The sequence below is a fragment of the Bubalus bubalis genome, chromosome 11, assembly GCF_019923935.1.
Source record: "Bubalus bubalis isolate 160015118507 breed Murrah chromosome 11, NDDB_SH_1, whole genome shotgun sequence".
In the NCBI taxonomy this organism is placed as follows: domain Eukaryota; kingdom Metazoa; phylum Chordata; class Mammalia; order Artiodactyla; family Bovidae; genus Bubalus; species Bubalus bubalis.
In genome coordinates this window covers 98,365,597-98,382,628 of record NC_059167.1, presented here as the reverse complement: position 1 = coordinate 98,382,628, position 17,032 = coordinate 98,365,597, and positions in this window count along the sequence as shown.

Genomic DNA, 17,032 nt, shown 5'->3' with positions numbered 1-17,032 from the left:
AATATTCACTGGAAGGACTGATGCTGAAGCTGAAGCTCCAATACTTTGGTCACCTGATGTGAAGAGCTGACTCATTGGAAAAGACTCTGATGTTGGGAAAGATTGAGGACAGGAGGAGAAGGGAGTAGCAGTGGATGAGATGGTTAGATAGCATCCATGACTCAATGGATATGAATCTGAGCAAACTCCAGCAGACAATGAAGGACAGGGAAGCCTGGCGTGCTGCTCTCCATGGGGATCACAAAGAGTCAGAAACAACTTAGTGACTGAACATTGGACTTGAACTGTCAAATAACTTTAAAAACTGACATCTCTTAAAATAGCAATTATTTCAATATTAGAGTTCCAACAATTATGGTGAAAGAGCCCATGTATGCTAAATATGTAGTAGGCAATGCTCATATCCTGAAATGCTACCCTCCTGTTTGTTTTTCTAAACCTGACAGATGACAGCATCTGCTTTTCTATTTATTTGTTTATGGTGACTTTTAAAATTGGGTGTGACCACATATACATATATATACCTAACATTAAAATTACCAGTTTTAACCATTTTTAAGTGTACAGTTTAGCAGCATCAAAGACATTCATCTTCTTTAGAATTTCTGCAACTCAACCACCACTCTTAGACATTCCCATAAAGAGAAACCTATAGACATTGTTGTTTTTCTTGGGGCTTTATGTCTATCTACCTCTTAACAAAAAGTACAGCTCAGGAGGTAAGGTTTACCATAAAGAAGTGCACAAAGGATCTTCAGAGAAGAAAGACAATGAGACAAAGCACTCTGTGTTAGCAGGCCTTTCTGCTGTCCATAATATAATCCCTTCTTTCCCCTCTGCTCTCTTAGGGGTAGAGCAGAAGGAGCATGAGAGGCAGAGTAACTACTCTGTGTTAGTTCAGCTGGTTCAGCTGGTATCTTTTTTCCTTGATGTCTTCATCCATAAAATGGGGATAGTAATACTGGTATCAGTGTTGCTATATGATCTAAAAGAGGCAATATATATCAAGAGGAAACTTTAACAATTACTGTGCACAAACTGGTTATCACTCATGTGAGATTCTGGTCCCAGTTACCACTATTAGGTTGCAAGCTCTGGGAGAGTCCTGCATGAGGCTCTGCTGCACCTTGGTCCTGCATGTGGCTTTGCTGAGCCCCCAGCCTGAGCTCACAACTGGCATCTAGAAGATACTCCTTAAACATACGGAAGGGGAAGATGTCTCCATTTTCCTGAAAGGTCTTACTGTATCCAGGACCATCAGAGGCAAAATCACAAAGAAGATGGAAATAGATGGGAAGAGAAAGAGATTCTGTATGTTTGGTGGCCCTTGGGGTGCAGCCTGAGCGGAATTACCATCAATACCTGAAAACCGGTGTTCAAGTAATAGCACTTATAACCGGCCCAACTGGACAAAGGGCATAAAAACCTTAAAACAAGCATGATTTCACTCAAAATTCTGAGTTAAGGAAGTTATGTGAAAAATTCAGTACAGCACATACCTATAAGGATGTTACATACAAAAAAAACAGAAACCACCTTCTCATCCAACAACAGGGACATGCAGATAAATATGTAAATCCAGACAATGTCACAGCATTTGGGCTCAGAGCAGGTCACCCGAGATATGCCACAATGGCCTATTGATTATTTTGAATTAAAGTTACTTCAGAAACAGCCATTGGTGGGTGGAGGGCATGAATAAAAAAGATACTCTGATGCCTCTCCTTCCCCCACTCCCCTGAAAGGGGGAAATAAATCTCCCCTGTGAAAGTAACTTTCCTGTACCAGGAGTATAGAAAGCATCCTTGTCACCAGAGTTGGGGAATTTAAGGCAAAGAACGCTGTATAAACAAACTGTGTTGCTTCTCCATTAGTCTGCTACCCCAAGCACAAGCCTCTTGGTTAACCCTTCACAAATGACTTTTTCTTTGTCTGAAAGTGATATATAAACAGCCTGATTTTGTCACTTTGTGGGGGGCATTTCTATGAGGGGCTTCCTAGGTGGCTCGTGCGTGCGTGCTAAGTTGCTTCAGTTGTGTCTGACTCTTTGCAACCTTATGGACTATATCCCACCAGGCTCCTCTGTCCATGGTGGCTCAGTGGTAAAGAATCTGCCTGCCAAGGCAAGAGACACAGGAGACGCAGGTTCAATCCTTGGGTCAGGCAGATCCCCTGGAGTAGGAGATGGCAACGCACTCCAGGATTCTTGTCTGGAAAATCCCATAGACAGAGAAGCCTGGTGGAGTACAGTCCATGGGGTTGCAAAAAATAGGACATGACTGAGCATGCACGCATTTCTATGAGACTTTTGTATGTATGAACTAAGTTGGTTTTTTCTCCAGTTCATCAGTCTTGTGTCATTTTAATTATTAGAGCAACCCAAAGAACTCAAAGAACTGGTAGGGAGGAATTTTCTACCTCCTGGACAATACAATGCAGCCATCCTTTAAAATGACTGTATCAAGGTGTATTTATTAACAAAGAAAGATACCTAAATTATACTCACTTAAAAGAAAAAGACTACCAAGCAACATACACAAAAAGAAAAATACATGTAACAAAATGCTAACAAAGATGATCTCTGGGCTTATTATTACTTCAATTTGTTTTTCTGAATTTTGTCCTGTTTCTAGAATAAGAATGAGTTCTTTGGGTAATTTTAAGAATAGAGTTAACACCAACAGAAAAAGAAAGAAAACGTGGTCTCAAACGTGCTTTAAGGAATCTGGGAGGCTTGGGAGACATAGTAAAAAGCCCCAGAGAACAAAGCCTGTATATTTAAATACTAGTAAGGTGACTTGCAGGGTGAGGTGGGCCCTACAAGATGCCAATCTAACCAGTCGGTTGACAAGTCTTTGTCCAGTGAGTCATTTGGTTGAAAAGAATGCCAGCCATCTCTGCCTGCAGCATCCTCCGCCTCACCCAGCATGGCAGCCTCCCGCCAGCCTCACCTAGAAATCCACTGTCAGCCTCAATGCCTTTCCTCCTGGATTCAAGGTTCAGGCACCTGCATGAAGTAAAGGGAGGAGATGCCCAAGCTCTGGGTCACTCATCCAAGCCTTTTCCTTCTTCCAGAGGAGAAGTTGAGCCTGGAGACTTCAGGGTGCCTCCCCAGTCCCTCCTATACGGGGACCCAAGGCAGAAGGGTCACTGGGAATCACTGCACAGACAGTAATTTTCCTCCTGCTTGGTAAGCCCTTGGAACAATCTGATGACTCGATTTTTAAAAATTTGTTCTACCAAAAAAAAAAAAAAGTGCTTCTGCAGTAAGAGCAAGCAAGGAAGTATCAGTTCTGTTTTCTTTTGTTTTTTGGGTTTTTATGCAGTTGCTACATTTTCCGGTTGAATATTGCTTCACTATCTACAATGTCCTCTCTGCTTCGCCTCTCCAGCTTTCTTGCTTTACTGAAAGAGCCCTGGAACTTGCCATTCCTGTAAAGGATATAAACTTATTTTAAAATCCCTACCACTAGAGTAGTGAGACTACTGAAAATTCACCATTCTTTCTCTGAAAATGCCTTCTTGTTGCTGTATCTCCAACAGCTGCCAAGCTCAGAATATGCCCCAATCGTCTCAGTCTGCCCAGAAGGTCTGGAATGCTGGGTGATTCCAGGAAAGACCTGGCACCAGGTTCCCCTGAGAGTGGAGGCCCTTTGGCACAAGCATCTCACTGGGCCTGGAGTGGCTGTGTCAAGGTCTAGAGAACCAGCCTCGGTTTCCTCTAAGCATGGAGTCACTGGTCCAAGGACAAGTTCAAAGCCAGGGTTTTCAAGACCACATGCTGGGCCCTGCCACCCTTTTCTGGACTTGAAGGGAGGGAAACAAGGAAGAACTACAGCATTTGTTTGGGGGGATGATAGTATTTTTTTTTTTTTTCAAGCAGCTGTGAGCTTAGAGAATGGCTTTAGGAAGCCCCACATGTTGGGTGGATGAATCTGCTGGGACTCTGAGTTCCAACTGAGAAAAACCCCTTGCTCAGAAGGCATGTGCTAAACATTTCAGGGGTGGGTCTGGCTGGATACCTAACTCAGATCAAACAAGGCCAGGAATCAATCTTTCTCTTGCTAACTCTTCATTCAAATTCCTCTGTGCGGCCTTCATTTTCAGCACACCCTCATGTGAAGGCTTGAAGAATCCAGGCTTTCATTCAGCTAGGCTAAGGAAAGAGTGCTTCTCTCCTTCTGAATAGCTCCACGTTAGTCCCAGGACTGCTTCATCTCACTGACCTGCATAGCGTGTCCTGTCTGCTTAAACAATCAGAAGGTCTGAAAAATGAAATGAGTGGTTGGCTGGGTCTGGCCCTCCTCCTGCTACTCCAAGGGCTTCCCAGGTGGCAATAGTGGTAAAGAATCTGCCTGCCAATGCAGGAGACATAAGAAACGTGGGTTCAGTCCCTGGGCTGGGAAGATCCCCTGGAGTAGGAAATGCCAACTTGCTCCAGTATGCTTGCCTGGAAAAGTCCATGGACAGAGGAGCCTGGTGACAGTCCATGGGGCCGCAAAGACTCAAACACGAGTGAGCGACTGAACGCACGTACACTGCTGCCTCAAAGGAAAACTGAGGCAATGTTACCAGAAGATGGAATGAATGGAGGTTAAACAGCAGCAGGAAATGCCCTCGGCAGGGGCATGTGGTGGTCTTGGGTAGATAAGACTGCTGAGGGTACAGGCAGGGACCTCACAGGTCAGCAGTTCCAAAGATCGGTCATGGCCGTGGCTCATAAGCTTCAAGGCTTTGGAGAGAGCAGAGAATAAATTTCATAAGCAATCTACACTTAGCAGCTGAATCGTCACAACTCCTAAATGGCAACCTGAACTCAGGGAAACTTAGAGACACAGGTGAGTCACTGTGTTTCATGGAGAACAGGACTTACCCCGAGTCCTGAAAAATGGGTAGGACTAGATGAAAAGATGCAGCAGGAACCATGCAGTTCTGCAAGAGTACAGGCTAGGAGACTGGCCATGGCTTCTGAGGGCCCTCGGCCTCCAGGAGAGGGGGTGACACGTGGGCAAAAGTGGACAGGACTTTGAGGGACCACAGGAAGGCTCCATCACTAAGAGTAATGACTGACTCTTGTCTGGCCTCTTCTTTTTCTGATCTTTCTCTGATGTTTTAACACTGTCCATATTTTCATTCTACTTTGGGCTAAATACAGGTTTTTGTGTCTTGTGTTCTAATTGCTTGTGGAGCAGAGTTTAAGCCTCACATAGGAAAGCATTCTCAATAGGATGCCAGTGCGCAATGGTCTGAAGCAGGCAGGGGCCTGCTTCATCCCATCATGGGCCTGCCACACTCTCCGTCCTAACATTGAGATTTCAGGGCAGCCAAGAGACAGGTGCATGTTAGCAGATGTAAGTCACCCTGGAAAGGCAGCAGATTAGGTAGATCTCTTGTAAACAGATTTTAGTATCCATTCTCACCTGGGAGAAAGCAAGGGAGGACTGGGGCACAAGACAGGTAGGAGGTGGTGAAGAAAAGCTAAAGAAAAGCCTTGGAGGTGGGGTGGGTGGGACATTGAAGAGGGAGGGGATACATGTGTACACGTAGCCAATTCAGTTCTTTGTACAGCAAAAACTAACACAACATTGTAAACCAATTATACTCCAATAAAAATATATATAACTAAAAAAAAATAAACAAAAGGCTCAGAACATGATGTTCTTCAGAGTTTGGAAAGACCAGTAAAAACACACATTTGCAGTCACAAAGACCTTAATTTAGTCACAAGGCACAGACTTTCAGCTATAAGATGAATAAATTCTGGGAATCTAATGTACAGTGTGCTGAATATAGCTATTAATACTGTACCATATGTGCTAAAATTTGCAAAGAGAATAGATTGTAAGTATTCTCATCACACATAAAAAGCAGCAACTATATGAAGTGCTGGATTTATTAGTCAATTCAATTATGGTAATCATTTTGCTATGTACGTGTATTAAATCATCAAATTATACATCATTTAAAAAAATCATGTTGTACAACCTAAAAAAAAAAGGACCTCAGTTTGAATCTGCACTTAAAAGCTGGGAGGCAGAACTTAATCTCTTTAAACTGCAGTTTCCTCATCAATAAAACATGGACCATAAAACTTGTTTTTATTGCAAACATTAATAAAGAAGAAGGAAGCAGAGTCTGAGCTCTACACGTTTTTTTTTTTTTTTTTCACTCCCTCACCACGGGTCCTGGGACAGATTAACCTCTTTAAGCTACAACTTCTTCATCTGTAAGAATAAAATGATGGAAGCGTCTAGCTCCTAGGGTTGTAGTTCAGATAACACACATACAAATTCAACAGCTTCTAGTAACAATAAGCAGCCACTGTGTTAATGACGGTGGTGGTGATGCTGAGGATATTAATTGTACAGTGTGGATGCCTGCAAGTGTACGTGACAGAAAACCCAAACAGAAGTGACTCTACCTGTAAGGAAATGCTATTACTCACATGACGAGAAGTCCCAAGGTCAAGAAGTTCCACAATGAGTAATTCATTGACTCAAAAATGTCATCAAGGTGTCACACTCTTTCCTGCCTTCACTGTGAGTTTCTCAACACATAGGCTGTGACCTCAGTTCAGTTCAGTTCAGTCGCTCAGTCGTGTCCAACTCTTTGTGACCCCATGAATCGCAGCACGCCAGGTCTCCCTGTCCATCACCAACTCCCAGAGTTCACGCAGACTCACGTCCATCGAGTCAGTGATGCCATCCAGCCATCTCATCCTCTGTCGTCCCCTTTTCCTCCTGCCCCCAATCCCTCCCAGCATCAGAGTCTTTTCCGGTGAGTCAACTCTTCGCATGAGGTGGCCAAAGTACTGGAGTTTCAGCTTTAGCATCATTCCTTCCAAAGAAATCCCAGGGCTGATCTCCTTCAGAATGGACTGGTTGGATCTACCCTGGGTTAAAGTTCACCGGGGCAAGATGGTGGACAACACTGCAAATACCACATCCTCTTCTAACACTCTCCAAAGGTGGAGGAGATCACATCTTTCTTTTCCAAGGAAACAGAAACATTTTCTGGAAACTACCCTCTACCAGCAGACTTTCCCCCATAGTGTAAAAAGGAAGAAGCTTTGTATTCTATTATAAATTAATCAGTTTGGTACGGACCTAACAGAAGCAGAAGATATTAAGAAGAGGTGGCAAGAACACAGAGAAGAACTGTACAAAAAAGATCTTCATGACCCAGATAACCACAATGGTGTGCTCACTCACCTAGAGCCAAACATCCTGGAGTGTGAAGTCAAGTGGGCCTTAGGAACAAAGCTAGCAGAGGTGATGGAATCCAAGTTGAGCTATTTAAAATCCTAAAAGATGATGCTGTGAAAGTACTGCACTTAATATGCCAGCAAACTTGGAAAACTCAGCAGTGGCCACAGGACTGGAAAAGGTCAGTTTCCATTCGAATCCCAAAGGAGGGCAATGCCGAAGAATGCTCAAACTACCGCACAATTGCACTCATCTCACATGCTAGCAGAGTAATGCTCAAAATTCTCCAAGCCAGGCTTCAATAGTATGTTAACCAAGCACTTCCTGATGTTCCAGGTGGATTTAGAAAAGGCAGAGGAACCAGAAACCAAATTGCCAACATCTGTTGGATCATAGAAAAGGCAAGAGAGTTCTAGAAAAACATCCACTTCTGCTTCATTGACTATGCCAAAGCCTTTGACTGTGTGGATCACAACAAACTGTGGAAAATTCTTCAAGAGACAGGAATACCAGGCTATTTACGTGTCTCCTGAGAAACCTGTATGCAGGTCAAGAAGCAACAGTTACAGCCAGACATGGAACAAAGGATTGGTTCCAAATTCAGAAAGGAGTACATCAAGGCTGTATATTATCACCCTGCTTATTTAATTTACATGCAGAGTACGTCATGAGAAACGCTGGGCTGGATGAAGCACAAGCTGGAGTCAAGATTGCCAGGAGAAATATCAATAACCTCAGAAATGCAGATGACACCACCCTTATGGCAGAAAGAGTAGAGGAACTAAAGAGCCTCATGATGAAGGTGAAAGAGGAGAGTGAAAAAGCTGGCTTGAAACTTGACATTTAAAAAACTACATGGCATCTGGTCCCATCACTTTATGCCAAATAGATGAGGAAACAATGGAAACAGTGACAGACTTTATTTTCTTGGGCTCCCAAATCACTGTAGATGGAGACTGCAGCCATGAAATTAAAAGATGGTCGCTCCTTGGAAGAAAAGCTATGACCAACCTAGATAGCATATGAAAAAGCAGAGATATTACTTTGCTAACAAAGGTCCATCTAGTCCAAGCTATGGTTTTTCCACTAGTCATGTGTGGATGTGAGAGTTGAACAATAAAGAAGGCTGAGAGCCTTCTCAGAAGTGATGCTTTTGAAGTGTGGTGTTGGAGAAGACTCTTGAGAGTCCCTTGGCCTGCAAGGAGATCCAACCAGTCCATCCTAAAGGAAATCAGTCCTGAATATTCACTGGAAGGAGTGATGCTGAAGCTGAAACTCCAATACTTTGGTCACCTGATGCAAAGAGCTGTGTCATTAGAAAAGACCCTGATGCCGGGAAAAATTAAAGGCAGGAGGAGAAGGGGACAACAGAGTACAAGATGGTTGGATGGCATCACCAACTCAGTGGCCATGAGTTTGAGGAAGCTCTGGGAGATGGTGAAGGACAGCGAAGCCTGGTGCGCTGCAGTCCATGGGGTTGCAAAGAGTTGGACATGACTGAGAGACTGAACAACAACAAAAATTAATCACTAAAAGGATGTTGCCTATAAGCTTACATTATGTATATAGCCAATCTCTCAGAACCCTGTCTCCAAGGTAATGAGCTAAAATACCCTTGTTTAGCTCACAGGAAACATCCTGACCAGGCCAGCCTATGAATGACTGCAGGAAGGAAGAAATGAACACATCCCCTCCAGAGGCTGACCCTAACAGGAAATGTTTGGCTTTACTCCCTCTCTTTTAGGTATTAAAGAAGCCTGAATTCTAACTCAGGCAAGATGGTTCTTTGGGACATAAGTCCACCATCTTCTTGATCTGCTCGCTTTCCAAAGAAGGTTTACATTCCTTGCCCCAACAACTCACCTCTCAATTTACTAGCCGGAGGACACTGGACTCACTGGCCAGAACTGCATACGCATGCTCATGCCTAAAGCCATCACCGGCCTCTCAAGAGATAAACAACATCATGGTTCTGCTTGCAAGGAAGAAGCTGGGCACAGCTGCTGAGAAGGCAACCATAAATCACCACAATACTGGTGATAAAAACTCCGGTCAGGGCATACAGAGAGAGGAGAGCTGTGTGTGGGAGAGAGCAGAGAGGCACCTCAGTTGTTTCATGTAGCTTTTAAGAAAGGAATCTTTGGGATCACAAAGTTCCACCCCGAATCTTGGCTCTGCCACTTTCTCATTGTGTGAACCTGCACAATTATTTACCATTTATGCCTTTGTTTCTACAGCTTAGGTCAATATCTAAAGGATGTTTGAGAATAAAATTAAGCCACACAGAGTAAGTGTTCAATAAATAAGTGAAACTATCCTTAGTACTTCTGGCCTAGCAATCAGCACAGAAGTCAGATCAGTTGTTATACCCACAAGCACAGGAGCAGTGGAGTCCATGTCTGTATGTGCTACCACGGCAGACCACGCCTTCTCTAGGGCCACAGAAGCACATTCAGACTGAGGGGAAGAGACTAGGAATGTGGTTGTAGAACCAAACAGGATTCAATCTGCTTCCATTGCTACCATTTAGGAGCTATGTCACCTTGGAGAAGTTACTGAATCACCTCTTGCTTCAGCTTTTTCATAGGCATTAAGTTGTGGGATTAAACAAGTTAATACAAATGCCTGCCATGTAAACTGTCAAAGATCTGCTATCATCAGCGGGCTTTCTCCTTTTGTAATAAAGATGCCCTTAATCTAGTCTGTGTCTCACTCACTTGGCAAATTGTCACTATAAGAGCAGCAGAGGAAAAACCTGGCTTTCAATTCTTGTTCCTTCTCTTAAAAGCTTCCCAGTGTCTGGACATCATCAGATGCTTCACCAGATACGTGGTCAGCCCATCTACCTCTCTAGAGATGAGAGGCCCCAAATACAAAGTTTTGAAGACTGAAAGTCAACATATAATGTCACCTTATTTATACTTCTGGTAATTCTGATTTTTGTCTTTTTCTTTATCACCCATGCTCTTCTTTGGCTTCCTTCTTCTTTGGAACTTTCTCTTCTACTATGTCGCTACTCATCATCATCTTCAATCACTCCACTTTCCCTTCTACCCAAATTTTTACACAACATTACTAATAACATTTTAAATGTGCCTTGAACTTATTACTCTGGGATGGTGGTAAATACCTGTATATGTATTCTGTTTAATTTTTTTTTAATTCAATCTATTTTCCCCAGCCCACAGGAACTAGTGCTGAATCAGCATATGCAAAATGCTATTAATAGCTAAGCACACGGTAGCCCTTATTATAAATGATAAGTAAAATATATGATGTCAATATACATATTACTGAAGTCCTACTGTGTGCAGGGCACTAAGCTCCTGAGATGACTCAGAAACAGCTCCTGCCCTCAAAGAGATGTCCAACTCCAGTCTGGAGCGAAGACTTGTCACTAAGGAAAAGCTGGAAGTAGTGACAGATTTCCTCTTCCTGGGTTTCAAAATCACTGCGGATGGTGACTGCAGCCGTGAAATCAGAAGACAATTGCTTCTCGACAGGAAAACAATGACAAACCTAGACAGTGTGTTGAAAAGCAGACGTTACTCTGCCGACAAAGGTCTATATGGTCAAGGCTATGGTCTTCCCAGGGGTCACATACAGTTGTGAGAGCTGGACCGTAAAGAAGGCAGAATGCCTTTGAACTGTGGTGCTAGAGAAGACTCCTGAAAGTCCCTTGGACAGCAAGGAGATCCAACCAGTCAATCTTAAGGGAGATCAACCCTGAATATTCACTGGAAGGACTGATGCTGAAGCTGCAGCTTCTGTATTTTGCTCATCTGATGCAAACAGACAACTCATTAGAAAAGTCCCTGGTGCTGGGAAAGACTGAGGGCAGAAGGAGAAGAGGGTGTCAGAGGATGAGATGGCTGGACAGTATCACCAAAGCAATGAACATGAACTTGGGAAAACTCCAGAAGATTGTGAGGTACAGGGAAGTCTGGCGTGCTACAGTCCATGGGGTCGCAAAGAGTCGGACACGACTGGGCGACTGAACAACAAACATTACACATGAGCTACCTAGGTGGCCCTAGTGGTAAAGAATCCGCCAGCCAATGCAGGAGACATAGGAGACATCGGTTTGATCCTGGAGCAGAAAGATCCCCCGGAGGAGGAAATGGCAACCCACCTCAGTATGCGCGCCTGGAAAATTCCAGGGACAGAGGAGCCTCGTGGGCTGAGTATACAGACACACAAACACTACACATATAACTACTTCTCAAATACATATTTAAAGTAATAAAGGCCTTTTAGAAAGAACAATGAATTTCAATAGTTTTGAAATGAAAGTCATTGAAAAAGCATCAGAACGCAAATTTTCTCTAACAACCTTTAATATTCAACCTTTAATATTTCAAATGTTTGAGACTGTGTCATTTTTTTTGCAGAACAGATAAAACCCAGAGGATAACTTGTTACAAGTATAAATACTTACAGGTTTCATTTGTTTATCCTTTTCTGATCTGGCTTGAAGGTGAAGCAAAGGCTGGTGTGAGCATGGGATGGTGACTTTGGCCTCTAATCCAGGTGCTCAGCCCCAGAAAAAAGGATGCTCCCCAGGGTGATGGGGAGAAAATGTGTTTACTAGATGGAAAGTGGAATGAAATTCCCTTTCATATTTCAGTTTCAGTCTGTGTTCTTTGTGGCTTTTGACATAGCACAAACCAACTCAGACTGACTCAAGCAAAACCATTCAAAATGTTGTGAGGAACTCACAGAATTCACAGAAGGCTGAAGTTCAGGCTCCGAAAGCAGGCTGAAAACAAGGCTGCTCCAGAGTCTAAGGCATCAGGGTCCAGCCAGGCTCACTCATCACATTCACGGGGCCCATGACAAGCCTATATATGGGGCCCAGGGCCTGTGCTCATGACCCTATCTCGTTCCAGTTCAGTTCAGTCACTCAGTCGTGTCCGACTCTTTGTGATCCTATGGACTGCAGCACGCCAGGCTTCCCTGTCCATCACCAACTCCCAGAGCTTGCTCAAACTCATGTCCATTGAGTCGGTGATGCCATCCAGCCATCTCACCCTCTGTTGTCCCCTTCTCCTCCTGCCTCCAATCCCTCCCAGCATCAGGGTCTTTTCCAATGAGTCAACTCTTTGCATGAGGTGGCCAAAGTATTGGAGTTTCATCTTCAGCATCAGTCCTTCCAATGAATATTCAGGACTGATTTCCTTTAGGATAGGCTGGTTGGATCTCCTTGCAGTCCAAGGGACTCTCAAGAGTCTTCTTCAACACCATAGTTTAAAAGGATCAATTCTTTGGCGCTCAGCTTTCTTTATAGTCCAACTCTCATATCCATACATGACTATGGAAAAACCACAGCTCTGACTAGACGGACCTTTGTGGCCAACTGCACCCCATTTCACTCCACAAGGTGCCTTTACACACTAGTAAGAAGCTCTCATCCAAGCTCCTTCTATACACCACTTCCCCTCCCAAACATGCTCTCAGCTACCCTTTGGACCTGGGAGTGTAAACACTGTGGCTTGATTTGACCTCACAGCTTGGGGCACAGAATACCCAGATAATCATCTAGAAAAGAGGATATGGGATCCAGGTGGACAGAGGTGAAGCCAGAGCAATAAAAGTGAGTTCTCTTGCCTCGGCCTAGGAAAGGAAGATACCATCCAATGGCCAAACCTGTCACCTGTCCCCGCCAAGGCTATTCCAAGGAAGAGGCATCACCTGGGTCCTTGGGCTTCCTCCCAAGACAATCAACAAAAGAAAAAAATCAGGGCACTGTGGGCATAGGCGATTGGCCAAGTAGTCCTAAAGGAACAAAAATTTATGGCAGCACTTAAGACTCGTGACTTTTCAATCCCAAATAGCCGTGCACTCTGTGCTCCTGGAGCACGCCTATCACCAACCCCACCCAAAAGAAAACAAATCTCTAGTCAATACTAAAACTGCTTAGTACACCCCAGGACCAGAGGCCAAAGAGTGTTTACTTAATCACTGCTGACATCACATCAACCTACCTTTCTACTTCTTTCCATGTAACCCCAACCCCGACCCCCAAAGTCCACTCCCTCGGAACTAATGTGAATAGACAAGAGAATGAAGACAGGTATCATAGACTATCAGTTTAAAAATCCCTCAGATGGGCACAAGAATCCTTTGCATATGGCAGCAAGGAGAAACACAGCTCTAGGACAGGGCTGGGCTAGAGTGGGACCCGTAACAGAAACGTCCACCATGGCTCCCTCCTGACCAATATACTGTCCTGGACAAATACCCAAGACCCAAGGCAGGGAGGGAGACAGCATGCAATAGGGAAAAACAAGTCTGATACCATATTAGATCTGTTCCTTTTACTTCTACCTTTGCACTCTGTTGCCTGGGCTTAGTCATGCTGGCTCCGCACCTTTTGTAAAAAGAATGTTGCCTATAGCCTGAATTATACAGGTAAGGCTATTCTCAAGGCTCTGACCTCTAAGAGTCCATTCACATGGCTGCTATCAAAAAGTCTACAAACAATACATGCTGGAGAGGGTGTGGAGAAAAGGGAACCCTCTTATACTGTTGGTGGGAATGCAAACTATTATACCCACTATGGAGAACAGGGTGGAGATTCCTTAAAAAACTGGAAATAGAACTGCCTTATGATCCAGCAATCCCACTGCTGGGCATACACACCGAGGAAACCAGAATTGAAAGAGACACGTGTACCCCAATGTTCATCGCAGCACTGTTTACAGTGACATGGAAGCAACCTAGGTGTCCATCAGCAGATGAATGGATAAGAAAGCTGTGGTACATATACACAATGGAGTATTACTCAGCTATTAAAAAGAATGCATTTGAATCAGTTCTGATGAAGTGGATGAAACTGGAGCCTATTATACAGTGAAGTAAGTCAGAAAGAAAAACACCAATACAGTATATTAAAGCATATACATGGAATTTAGAAAGATGGTAACGATGACCCTATATGCGAGACAGCAAAAGAGACACAGATGTAAAGAACAGACTTTTGGACTCTATGGGAGAAGGGGAGGGTGGGATGATTTGAGAGAATAGCATTGAAACATGTATTTTACCCTAAGTGAAATAGATCGCCAGTCCAGGTTCTATGTATGAGACAGGGTGCTCAGGGCGGGTGCACTGGGATGACCCTGAGGGATGGGATGGGGAGGGAGGTGGGAGGGGGGTTCAGGATGGGGAACACATGTACACCCATGGCTGATTCATGTCAGTGTATGCAAAACCACTACAATAGTGTAAAGTAATTAGCCTCCAATTAAAAAAAAAAAAGAGTTCATTCACATAGAGGTAAAAAGTTGCAGAACAGAGAATAACATTTGTTTCATTGGAGTTTTACGGGAACATCATGACCTCACCTAGGTGGATAACTGCAAGAACAAAGGATTCCTACACCAAGAAGTTTGCAGCAACTAACCACGTTCCTCCCTCAGCTTGCGTTTGAAAATTCCTTGCTGAAACCCTTCCGGGAGGTTGAGGTTTTGGGGTCATGAGCCACCCAGCTCCTTGCATGCCCCTGCGATAAACCAGCCTCTGCTCCAAACTCTGGTATTTCAGCCTGTGAGGCCTCCCTGCGCATCACCGGGCACGCTGATTCACACAGCAACAAGCAGAGGAGGAGCTCAGAGCATCAGAGGATTCTCACTCAACGTCAGCCGCCTTAAGTTTCTACGTCCAGTCCCCTACTTATAGAGCAGAGACCTAGGCACTGAACGTGCAAAACAAATTATTTAATGAAAGCTTCACGTGTATGCAGGTAACAAGGAGGTAAGGAAGCCATCTTTAGAAACTCAGGAGCCTATGTGTACTGATTTGTTACACATATTGTTACTGGAAAAGGCAAGGTGCCGAACACTGTGACAGGTATGGTGACAATATGAAAATAAGGAAGAATTACAAGTACACTCATTCCTGCATATGTTAAAGTGCCCTGGAAGGGTATATGAGTAAATTGATGAAAGTGGTAGCAGGGACTGGTGGTGGGGGAACTGGCAATGGAGGGAAAGTGGTGAAAGCAAAGGAAACAAAAGCTTTGTTCATAATATTACCCCAGAGATTCACAAAAGAACAGAACATGTACATGTATTATCTACTCAAAACTATACAAGAAAGTCAGCTGCAGTGCTGGACGTTAATAAGGATGCCCCAACCCCTGTCAGAGAATACATTCTCCAAGAAGCAAAGTCAAGCAAATGGGATATTTTAAAAGAAACTCCTGCCAAGTCCAAGCTCATTCTGCATGATAAGGCAATATATCCAACATGAGCTGTTGAGGCAAGGAATATGATTTTATTTTGAAAGCTGGCAGACTGAAAAGATGGCAGACTAATGTCTCAAAATAATCATCTTATGGGGTCTGGATGCCAGGTTCTCTTAAAAAAACAGAGAAGGGTGGAGGTGAGGAATTAAAGTTAAAAAGGCCATTAATCTTACAAATACCTCCTGGAATGGCCAGCCCTCTGACCTAGGGATCAAACCCATGTCTCTTACAGGTTGGCAGGCAGGGAGGTTCTTTACCACTAGGCCACCCTGGAAGCCCAAATTCTGAGCAAAGGCACTTTGGTTTAACATTCAAGCAGAGGGGCAGGGTTCCCTGAGGCATGCCATTATGTATAAACAGTTCCTTTTAGTGAAAAGCAATGGGAAGCAAAGATTAAAGAAACAGATCCAACATGGAGTCAAAACTGGCTCGTCCCTGCAGACAAGATCATTGGGAAATCCTGAGTTACTTGACTGATGTATGATTAATTGAGACCTGGAATTTGCTTCCAGAATTTATTTCCTTTGTTTCTCTTGCTTCCTGTTTATTCCTTATCTAGAGGAAGCAAAAAAAAGAAAAAATCAGCAACATTATTTTCTAATATTTGGAGAAATAATTAAACACGGACAAAGGAAATTCTAAGAAGCCAAGAGGCACAAGAAAAAAGAAGTACTCAAATGCTTTAGCCAATTACTCGGAAATTTCTTAAATGCACTCAGCAATGTGGAAGGTCACCTGGAGAAGGAAATGGCAACCCACTCCAGGATTCTTGCCTGGAAAAGTCCATGGACAGAGGAGCCTGAAGGGCTGCAGTCCATGGGGTTACATGACTGAGCATGCGTGCAGAGGGTGGAGGGAGACAGGTTGGTAGCAACAAACTGGTAGAACTAAAAAAAAAAAAAAAGAAAGAAATGTGGAAGGGCAGATCTGTCAAAGAGAAAGGAAATGTGAAGGCATGGCAAAAGTGAAAAAAGACTATTATGAAAACCTACACTCTTCCCAAAGACGAAAGAAACAAGGACTTCAAATTATTGATCTATTAATGGAATACTTACCCTACACTTGTTAAAAAAAAAAAAAAAAAGAGTTGCAGGTATGTTATTAAAATTCTGAATATACCTAAGTAAGAGTTTTAGTTAGTAAAAAGGGAAGAAAGATGATACTGTTTGAAAGAACATGGCTTCAAAATTGTTTTAAAAGATTTGTTCTTGTCTGTTAAAAATGTGAACTGAGGAATAAGAGGACACTTGGTGCTTCGCTCCAAAATTAAGTCCAGGGGTTAAGGAAGCTTCCAGAATGCTACCGTGGTAGCAGACAAGAATGTGCTGATTGCCATCACTGCAATGATCCCGAGGCACCCCCAGGATCCTGGACTGGCTCCAACTTGGGTTTCTATCAACTGGCACATTAAACAAGGACTGCAGGGCTTTGCGGAGAAGGCAGTGGCACCCCACTCCAGTACTCTTGCCCAGAAAATCCATGGACGGAGGAGCCTGGTAGGCTGCAGTCCATGGGGTCGCTAAGAGTCGGGCATGACTGAGCGACTTCACTTTCACTTTTCACTTTCATGCATTGGAGA